At 41.6% G+C, this 10,485-nt stretch overlaps 1 non-coding gene across 1 annotated transcript; it reads right to left on the bottom strand.

The window, feature by feature from the left end:
- Positions 1-3,166: 3,166 nt before the first annotated feature.
- On the bottom strand, positions 3,167-3,294 carry LOC120093455 (small nucleolar RNA SNORA17). The gene has a single exon (XR_005486510.1). It is a non-coding gene; the product is annotated as a small nucleolar RNA SNORA17 (small nucleolar RNA).
- Positions 3,295-10,485: the final 7,191 nt, after the last annotated feature.

The raw sequence follows: 10,485 nt of genomic DNA, 5'->3' as shown, positions 1-10,485 counted from the left end.
AGATCTCTCCTGAGACACGCAATCAGAATATGGCAATTACATAGGTGAATGCCTGCAGCAAACCACTGAACTGAGAGCCAGTCCCACGTTGAAGGAGTCAGAGAAAGGACTAAAAGAGCTGAAGTGGCTTGAGACCCCATATGAACAACAATACCAACCACCAGAGCTTTCCAAGGACTAAGCCACTACCCAAAGACTATACATGGACTGACCCTGGGCTCCAACTGCATAGGTAGCAGTGAATAGCCTAGAAAGGGCACCAGTGGGAGGGGAAGCCCTTGATCCTGCCAAGGCTGAACTCCAGTAAATGGGCTTCTTGGGGGAAGGGCGGTAATGGGGGGAGGATGGGGAGGGAAACACTCATATAGAAGAGGAGAGGAAAGGTTTAGGGGTATGTTGGCCTGGAAACTGGGAAAGGGAATAACATTTGAAATGTAAATACAAAATACCCAATTTAATAAAGATGGAAAAAAAAAAGAAACAGAAAATGTCATCCTGAGTGAAGTAACACAGTCACAGAAAAACATAGGTGGTATGCACTCACTGATAAGTGGGTATACACCCAAAAGCTCAGATTACCCAAGATACAATCCACATCAAGCTCAAGAATAAGGATGATCAAAGTATGCTGCTTCAATCCTTTTTAGAAGGGGGAGCAAAAATATTCATAGGAGGGGATATGGAGACAAAGTTTGGAGCAGAGACTGAAGGAATGGCCATTCAGAGACTGCCCCACCTGGGGATCCATCCCATGTCCATATAGCCACCAAATCCAGACAATATTCCTGTGCCAAGGAGCGCATGCTGACAGGAGGCTGATATAGCTATCTCCTGAGAGCATCACAAATACAGAGGCAAATGTTCACAGTAAACCACTGAACTGAGAACATGGTCCTCAACGGAGGAGTTAGAGAAAGGATTGAAGGAGATGAAGGGGTTTTCAACCCCAGAAGAACAACAATACCAACCAACCAGAGCTCCCAGGGACTAAAACACCATCCAAAGAGTACACACAGACAGACACATGACTCCACCGTATATGTAGAAGAGGATAGCCTTGTTGGACACGAATGGGAAGAGAAGCCTTTGATTCTGCCAAGGCTGGACTCCTCCCCACACCCACTCCCAGTGTATTAGAATGTCAGGGCAGGGAGGCAGGAAGGGTTGGGTGGTTGGGTGGGGGAAATGGGACAACATTTGAAATGTAAATTTAAAAATATCCAATAAAAGTAAATAAATTCATTAAGTGATGAAGATCATTCACTTTTCTTTGTGAATTTATGTCACTATGTTTTGTTTCTTTTTTTTATTTTTTTACTGGTTCTTTGTGAATTTCACATTATACAAACCAATCTCACGCATCTTCCCCTCCCCTTGCACTCTCCCTCCATCCTTTCAACCTCCTCTTCAACTGAGGAAAAAGTCTCCTTGTGGAAGCTGTATTGTGTTGCAGTGTGTTCTTACTTCTTTGCTTGGAAATGTTTGCTGCAATAATTGTTTGATCTGCTACAAGGCCTCTGACTTCTGCTACTATTTCAATACTGGAACCTTGCTGAGACTTGTATCATACATTCTGTTGTTGGTCTGTGTCATGGTATCCTAAAGTTTTGGATCTATAGGACCAGCCCCTTCATGCACTCTAGCAGTTCATTGATGGTATAGATTTTGAGATGAACCAATTCAAAGCCCTGGATATGGGTCTGAGAGGTGTCTGAGCTTGTTAGTGGGCCAACTCTCCCACTTTCGTGCCCTCTGGATAGTTCATCAACAATCCTTCCAAAGATGACCAGCTCTACCCTGCTACCCAGGAGAAATACAGGGCCTGCTCTTCCAAGTGTTGAAGCCTTTGAGGGACATGGTTAGTTTTCCCACTCTCATGACTCCAGGGCCAGCTCTTCTGCCTGTCAGAGATGGCAAAGAACAAGGAGGGGGCGAAATGTATATCTCCTTCAGCTATACAACAATGCAGTAGACAAGGGTCAGGGCCAGCTCTCCCACACACACAGCCTTCAGGCCATGGCCAGCTCACCTATGCCACTGCCCTCAGGATCAGTTCTGCTTTAAGGCCCAGGTGTGGTGCAGACCTTGCTCCCCTGAGAGCTGTAGCAAGTGAGAGGCAAGTCCACCCTCTCCTCTCAATACCCAGCTGTCCTGCTTTCATAGGTGGTGAGGGACAAGGAAGGTAAGAAGGGCATCTTTACCAAGTCTGTGTTATCACACAGCAATCAAGAGTCAGGGCTGCTTTTCTCCATGCTCATGCCCTCTGGGCCTAGTCATTCACAATCCTTCTCAGAGCCAGCTCTACTGTACTGTCTAGGTAAGATGCAGGACACACTCTGCTGAGTGCTACAGAAGGTGAGAGGCAGGGGCAGCCCTCCTGCTTTCATCATCCCAGGACCAACTCTACCAAGAAACCCAAGTGAGGGTGATACTAGTTCTGCACTATCCTTGCAAATTAAAATAGCCCCGGGCAGCAGCCCAGACCAAGGATGTCCACCTGGCCATTGGTAGCAACAAACCCCTGCTGCTGCCTGGTCACAAACCCAGACCTGTCCCAAGGTGTCAGCACAGGCCAGGACCCCACAATCATTTTGAGTGGCATCACATCATGTTGTTGCTCACTACCCCTCAAGTCTTCAGTTCTGCTTCTCTTTATGGTGCCCCCATCTTTCTGTTTTTCTTTCTCTTCCATTTCTCTCACACGTACCTGCTATTCTTAGTGATGGACTGGGTCTCTTCAGTATCTGGGGTTGGGTCCTCTCAAGGATACTCTCAGAAGTGCTATGCCCTGATATTGCATTATGGTGCCAGGCAGGGCTCATTTCAGGTATGGTCTGCCAACCTACTTCTACCTCCAACTCCTGGCCTGCTAGACACTGGACTCATGGTCATTTCAGGCTAGCTTCCTGCCCAGGTTCCAAGGCTCCAGTTTGGTAGTCATCTTGGGCTTGCTCCCCATCTGGTTTGCCCAAGGGGCTCCATCTATCTCAGGCTCACTCTTGCTTAGGGCCTGCAATCGTAGGTAGGGTTCTAGTCTCCAGCTTACCCCATATTCTGGAAGCTCGTCTGGGCCTGCATGGTGCTGTGGTGGTCACCTCAGGCCAGCTGCCTGCCTAGGCCCTCTGCTTCTAGATTAGTGGTTGTCTTAGGCTCACTGTTTTTTGAGAATGGAAGGCTACTAATCATTTAAATGTTCATAGGTCAGAGCAGAGTGTAGACAAAGTCTCTCCACTCTGCCACCTACTGACACACATGTGACACAACAGCCACATTTGCAATACTTCTGGGGGAGAGATATTTCTTTTTAATAGGATAAGTAATAAATGTTAATTAAAAGTTTTACATATGACTAACAGCATTGACTTGGTCAAACATCTACATGTCTGTAGAATCCTATCACATACAGAGTAGTAAAACTTTGTCTAAGAAAGCAGGTGAGCTAACTACAGATTTTCACTTCTCTCATATTTCCGCCAAGCCTAGTGCCCAGCCTCAACTCCAGCTCTGTAGCAGACTATCTGCTGAGGTTTCACCTCACTCTTTCCTCCATTCCTAGACATCTAAGCAAATCCTGGTGGAAAACATTTATTTGCTCTTTTCCTTTCTCCTATGAAACAACTCACCTCTGCCCTAGGCCAGCCCTAATCTTAAGTGTTAGTTCCTAATAACTACAAACATATATTACCCAGAATCAAAGTGGTCAAAATTATTAGCATCCCCGAAGAATTCCTTACCAGGCAACATATACCCAGTACACCCTAAGAAAACAAAAAAGTCAAAAGAAACCAATGGATCGCATAGTCACCCAGTGAAAACAAGACATAATATCAGCATCTAGAATTGCAGTCTCCTAAACCCAGATGCCCGAATGCTAGGGTGAAAACACAGTTAACAGTGGCCAGGACAATTTGTCTCCATTAAAGGCCAGCAACCCTACCACAGCAGGCCCTGAATATGCCAACATAGCTGGAGCACAAGACAAAAGCATTAAAATAGCCTTTATGAATATACTTCCTAAACAGGAAGTTAATAGACTCCTTTAAAAAATCTATGAAAGCACGACGGAAGAAAATGAATTAAACTGTTCAAAAACAGAAAGTGGTAATAGAATCAGTAAAGGAAGTTAAAACTAAACAAAATCTGGAAGTGAAAATTTAGTAACTTAAAAAGCAGAAATTAAAGACTTTCTAGAATTCAATGAAAGACAGCACAACTAAACTTATTGGCAAAATGGAGGATATTCTTAGAGTTTATTATACTAAGTGCTTACATTTAAAAATAAATGGAGAGATCTCACACTAGTAACTTAATTGGATACATGAAATCTCTAGAGCAAAAAGAAATAAGCACACCCAAGAGGAGTAAACAAAGATAACAAGAAATAATCAGTCTGAGGGCTAAAATCAATAAAATAGAGACAAAGGGAATAATACAAAAAATCAAAGAAACAAAGAGTTTGAGAAAATCAACAAAATAAACCCTTATCCAAACTAGCTAGAAGAAGAGAGAATATCCAAGTTGACAAAATCAGAAAAGAGAGTATATAACAACAGACATCAAGGAAATCCATAAAAACAAAAGGACATACATTTAAAAAAAACCTATACCCCACCAAACTGGAAAACCTAAAGGAATTGATAATTTTCTCAGTAGGTATTATTGACCAAAGTTGAATCAAGTTTATATAAACAATTTAAATAGACCTATATTCTATAATAAAATAGATTCAGTCATTTTTCTCCCAAAAAAATTAAAAAAAAGCACATGGCCAGATGGTTTTAGAGAAAAAAGCAGACATTTAGAGAAAAATTAATGCCAATACTCCTTAAATTATTTCAGAAAACAGAAACAGAAAGACCATTGCCCAATTCATCATTTTATGATGCCACAGTTACTTTGATACCCAAACCACATAAACACTCAATCAAAAAAGAGTATAGAAGAGCAATTTCTCTTATGAACATAAGTACAAAAATAGTCAATAAAATATTTACAAACCAAATCCAAGAAAACAAAAGATCATCCACCATGGTCAAGTAGGCTTCATCCTAGAGAGGTAGGAATGGTTCAACAAGGATAAAGATATATGCAATCCAACATATAAACAAACTGAAGGATGAAAAGTACACGCTCATCTTATTAGATGCAAAAAAAGGCCTTTGACCATGTCACTCACAGACCTGCCCTCCCACAAATGGTACAGATGGGCCAAAAACACCTGCTTGCCCCCATGCCAGTCACCCAGGAATATGCTAGCTGTGTGGCCATCCTGCAGCAGGAAACACTACAATGTACATGTAGGTGGTAGACAGATTGGCGAGAAGGAGAAGTGGAACGGCTTGAGCACTATGAAGAGAGATGGCACTGGAGACTAAAAGATGGAAACGAGTAGCCTGTTGTGAGTGAGCAGTCCTGCCACCTGGGACCGAAGTGAGGTCCCAGCCCAAGCTGCCTCTGAGAACCAGATCTGGGTCTGTGACTAAGAAACAAGCAGGGGTCTGTGGCTCACATTACAACTAGAAAACAAAAGGTCCTGATCAGGAAAGCCACTAGGAACCATGTGGATGTTCAGGGACTATGCAAAAATGGCCCCATCCCTCACTGGTTGCTGTGCTCTGGAGGACTGGCCCCACCTCTCACTAACAGCAGTATGGAGAGCGGGCCCTATGCCTCACCTGGGCAGCACAGTAAAGCTGGCCCTAGTGGAAGGGATGCAGGCTCAATAGAGAAACTAACCAGACCACTCTTCTGTCTGCTGTGAGGTGACATGCTGCAGGGGTAATGCACCTCCCAACCCCCACCCCCATCTTTCCCCTTACCACCTGAGGTAGTCAGTAGTCAGTAGAGCTGATCCCGAGGGCATGAGAGGAGAAAAGCTGTAGCACTGGGAGAATGGACACAGAACCTTGCCTGGGCAACACGGTAGAGCAATCCCTGGTGGCAAAGGCATAAGTAAGCCATTCCTGAGTGTTTAAGAAAAGGGGGAGGTGGCCCAGCTCCTTGATAGCTGCAGCACTTGGGGAAGTAGATCCAGCAACTCTGGTGACTGGGCACCAGAGTGACTGAACTGTGTGGCTCTGAAGGTGTGGGTGCAGTTGAGTCAGACCTAAGAACATGGGAGGAGATCTGAGCCTACATATGGTGCTTGAGCAGGGCTGTAGAGCTTTCCCTGGTGGTGCAGATAAGGGAGAGTTAAATACTGACCAGCTCAGCTACTACCCAGGCCCATATCCAGGGCTCTGAGTTGACCCACTCCAAAATGTATATCATCTGTGAATGTCTGAGATGCATTCAGGTGGGCCAGTCCTTCTGATGAAAAACTACAGGAGTTCCATTAACACGGGAGAAAAATAGGTTAAGTCCCAGTAAGATCCAATACTGATATCACAGAAGCAAGAGATCTAGAAGCAGACCAATGACTTATTGCAAAGAACATTTTTTGAATGAATGTGTGGAGAGAGTGATACACTGTGGGACACACTGCAATGTACTACAGCACACACTCTAACGTACTACAGCTTACACAGTTAGACATTTTCTCGTTTCTGCTCTTGTACGTTTGTGTGCTTGTATGTTTTATTGTGGAGGCAGGTTGTAATGGTGAAGGGCAGATATGAAGGGACAGGGAGATGAGCAAGACTGGGATACATGACATGAAACTCATGAAGAATTACTAAAAATTAAAAAAAAAAACGGTTTTTACAAACAAAAAAAAAGCCCAGACATTTTGGAATTGAATTGAATACCCAAATATAAACCCACGCACTAATAGCATCTTTATCAAATGATGCTGATCAATCTGAATGACTGCATGCAGAAGAATCCAAATAGATGCATAGTCCTCACCCTGACCAAAACTCAACTCCAAATGGATCTAAGACCTTAACATAAAACTAGATCCATTGTGCCAGATAGAAGAGAAAATTGAGAATAGCCTCGAACTCATTTTCACAAGAGAAAACTTCTTGTACAGAATACTAATAGAGCAGGCACTAAGATAAACAATAAATTAAACCTCACAAAACTGAGAGGCTTCTGTGCAGCAAAGGACACTGTCCATCAAAGTAGAAACCTACAGAATGGTAAAAGTGTTTTATCAACCTCACATTCAGTAGAAGGTTCATATCCATGCAGTGCGTATAAAACTGGATTTTGATAAAAAAAAATAACCCAATTTAAAGATGGAGTACAGATATAAACAGAATTCTCAAAAGAGAAGATTTAAATAGCTGAGAAATACTTAAATGTTCAATATCCTTAGTCATCATGAAAATACAAATCAAAACTACTTTGAAATATCACATTATACCCCTCAGAATGGCTAGACCAATAAAAACAAGTGACAGTCTATGCTGGGTGGATGGAGAATGAGGAAACCACTCACCCATTGCTTGTGGGAGTACAAACTTGTACTGGCACTGTTGAAATCAGTGTGGTTCAGACACAAAGTGAAACAACCCAGATGTCCCCTGACAGATTTGCACATGGCATATTACTCAGCTATTAAAAAATGGCATCATGAATTTTGCAGGGAAATGGACGGAAATAGGAAAATTCATCCAGAGTGATGTAACCCAGACCCAAAAAGACAAATATGAGAAGCATTCACTATATGTGGATATTAGTTGTTAAGTCAATGATAACCAAGATACAATCTGTAGAACCACAGAAGTTAGGCATAGAGTATGGGACTAGGGATATATTTCTCTAGGAAAGGGATATAGAATAAATACTTACAGATTAACCTAAGGGAGCTGGAGTGAAAAGATCTGTTGGAGAATTGGAGAGAAGAGAGGAACTGGGGAGAGAATACGGATAGAGACAGCTAAAGTTTAACAGATAATCTCATACAGTAGATGTTGCTTGTCTTAGTCACTGTTCTATTGGTGTGAAAAGACATAATGACTAAGGCAACTCTTATAAAAGAAAGCATTTAGTTAGAGGCTTACTTATATTTCAGAGGTTCAGTCCATTTTCACCATGGCAAGCAATGTGGTTACATGCATGGAGAGAGAGAGAGAAAGAGAGAGAGAGAGACAGACAGAGACAGAGACAGAGAGACAGAGAGACAGAGACAGAGAGACAGAGACAGAGACAGACACAGAGACAGAGAGAGACAGAGAGAGGAGAGACAGAGAGAGATACTGCCATGGACTTTTGAAACTTGAAACGGCAAAGTCTACCCTGAGTGAACCACTAATTCTAACAAAGCTGTGCCTACTCTGGAAAGGTAACATTTCCTAATCTTTCTCAAATAGTGCCACTTGCTTGTGACTAAGTACTCAAATATATGAACCTATTGAGTCCATTCTTATTCAAAACATCACATTACCATATATATATATATATATATATACATATATATATATATATATATGAAAGTAAACTAATTGAAATCTCCAAATTTGAAGGACACTGAGCCCCAACTAGATACCTCTTGTCACCAAATGAAGCTTCCAGTACTAGGAACTGGTTACATCTAATTATGTTAGCAAAAGATGTTGTTTGGAAAGCCCCAAACAGCATAGGCTATTGTCACAAGACAGATTGACAGAAATGTACTACTGCTAAAAACAGCGCCTACATAACTCTTTGAACATGAAGAAATCTAAAGCTGGTGCTTACATAAAGCTCACACCCCTACATGCTAGCCTCTTTGAGGAAGAGATTCTGCAGAGTATCAAAGGAAAAATGTAAACCGAACCATAAACCCTTTGATTTACAATGGTGTCTTCCCTACAAGATATGCTAATTCAACATGATACAAAGTTTGTGGGAATAACCAACCACTATCTGATTTTACTAAACTACTCCATGAGACAGAAACCATGCTTTGTGGAGCACTGCTTCGGTGGCCATGAATCTGAAACTAGATATCGCAGGAAACTAGGATGAAACCAAATACCACTGTCCTAAAAATAACATTCAAAAAGTAGCAATAAAATGACTTGCAATGACATTTGTCTATACTCATAGACCAGTGCTGAGCCATCATCAGAGAAGTATCTTCCTATATCACACATGAGACCAAATATGGAGATTCACAGCCAGGCATTATTCAGAGAGTGTGAGAGCTTGGAACAATGAGCCCTAAAGGAAATGTGAGGGACCCTATAAAGGAGTAGGTAGGAAAAGCATAAGGGCAAGAAGGAAAGACCACCAAGAAAACTCTGTCAACAGAATCAAGGCCTATGTGAAACCCACAGAGAATGGGGCAGCACGCACAGGACCTGACCAGATCTAAACCAGATGGGGTCCTAGAGCTGAAGGGAGAAGTGGATACATGCTCTAACCCTATCCCAGAAGCAATGAATGTCCAATTTATAACCACTTTTAAATGAAAATATAGTTTCCTCCATGGGAGTCTTACTGGAAAAACAAACTGGTCTTATGGTAGGCTGCATGCCCTGCAGTAGATCACCAACAGAAGACAAACTCAAGGGCATATTTGGAGATATATTGTCTCATAATGTTGTATCACAGTTCTTCTTTCTTTTTTAATCCTACCCTTTTATTTTTTTAATTTAATTTATATTTTCCCTCTCTCTTTTCTTTCCTTTGTATATATTTTGTGGCTTCCAGATTGGTATCCTTATTGTGCAAACAAGTGGGATTCTATCTCTATATTTGTTTCTTGTGCATTTTCTTGAGATCTTTTCCTTCTGTTTGTTTGTTTGTCCTATTGTGGTGTGGTTTTTTTTTTATCTCATTGTATGTTTTTAATCATTATCCTCTAGAAGCCTGTTTGTTTTCTAATGAAGGACAGAAAAGGGTGAATCTGAATGGAAAATGAAATGTGCGTAAAGGAGGCATTTATCTAACTTGTAGAGCAATGATATCAGACAGATGATGTAAGTGAAGAGAACGAATGGTAGAATGTGCTATTCACCCAGGACAACTGCCATTATTGATTTTATCAATGCTTACTCAACTGGGGCTAAGGTCTCATAAAAGACCCAGTAGGTAAAGGTTTATACCAGATTCCTACAGTTCATTCCACAAGGACTCCTTAGCTTTGTAGATACAAAGGACAGGAGAAGATGGCGGTAAATTTGAATTGTTTCAGTAACTTGTCTATAGTGATGAAAATGAGAAGTGTGAATACTATCAATAATAAAATAACCTACCTGTGCCAAATGGCTTATATCTATAGATGGCAATAGTGTAAGGGACTGTCTGGGAGTGAGTAGGAGGTTTTGAGCTAACAGGTTCAAAAAGCTACTATAAAAGGAATGCAATCTTTATTGGGTAAATTTTCTCAAAAGTGAAGAAAGGGCCTGCAGAACTATTCTCCAGCAAATCTGTGTCTGAGCTGCTTGCCAGGATTGTCACTTCCTTTGATATTTCCTGAAGAGTTTGGCCACATAGCAAAGTTTTAGCTAAAACTCTAAGCACAGACTTTTTTCCACCTAAATTTAAAGGCATAGCAAAATGATATGAGTAAATGCAAGATAACGTTTGTTAGCATGAAATGATGTAACTATT

The sequence above is a fragment of the Rattus norvegicus genome, chromosome 6 (assembly GCF_036323735.1).
Source record: "Rattus norvegicus strain BN/NHsdMcwi chromosome 6, GRCr8, whole genome shotgun sequence".
In the NCBI taxonomy this organism is placed as follows: domain Eukaryota; kingdom Metazoa; phylum Chordata; class Mammalia; order Rodentia; family Muridae; genus Rattus; species Rattus norvegicus.
This window is presented reverse-complemented; position numbering and strand designations above follow the sequence as displayed.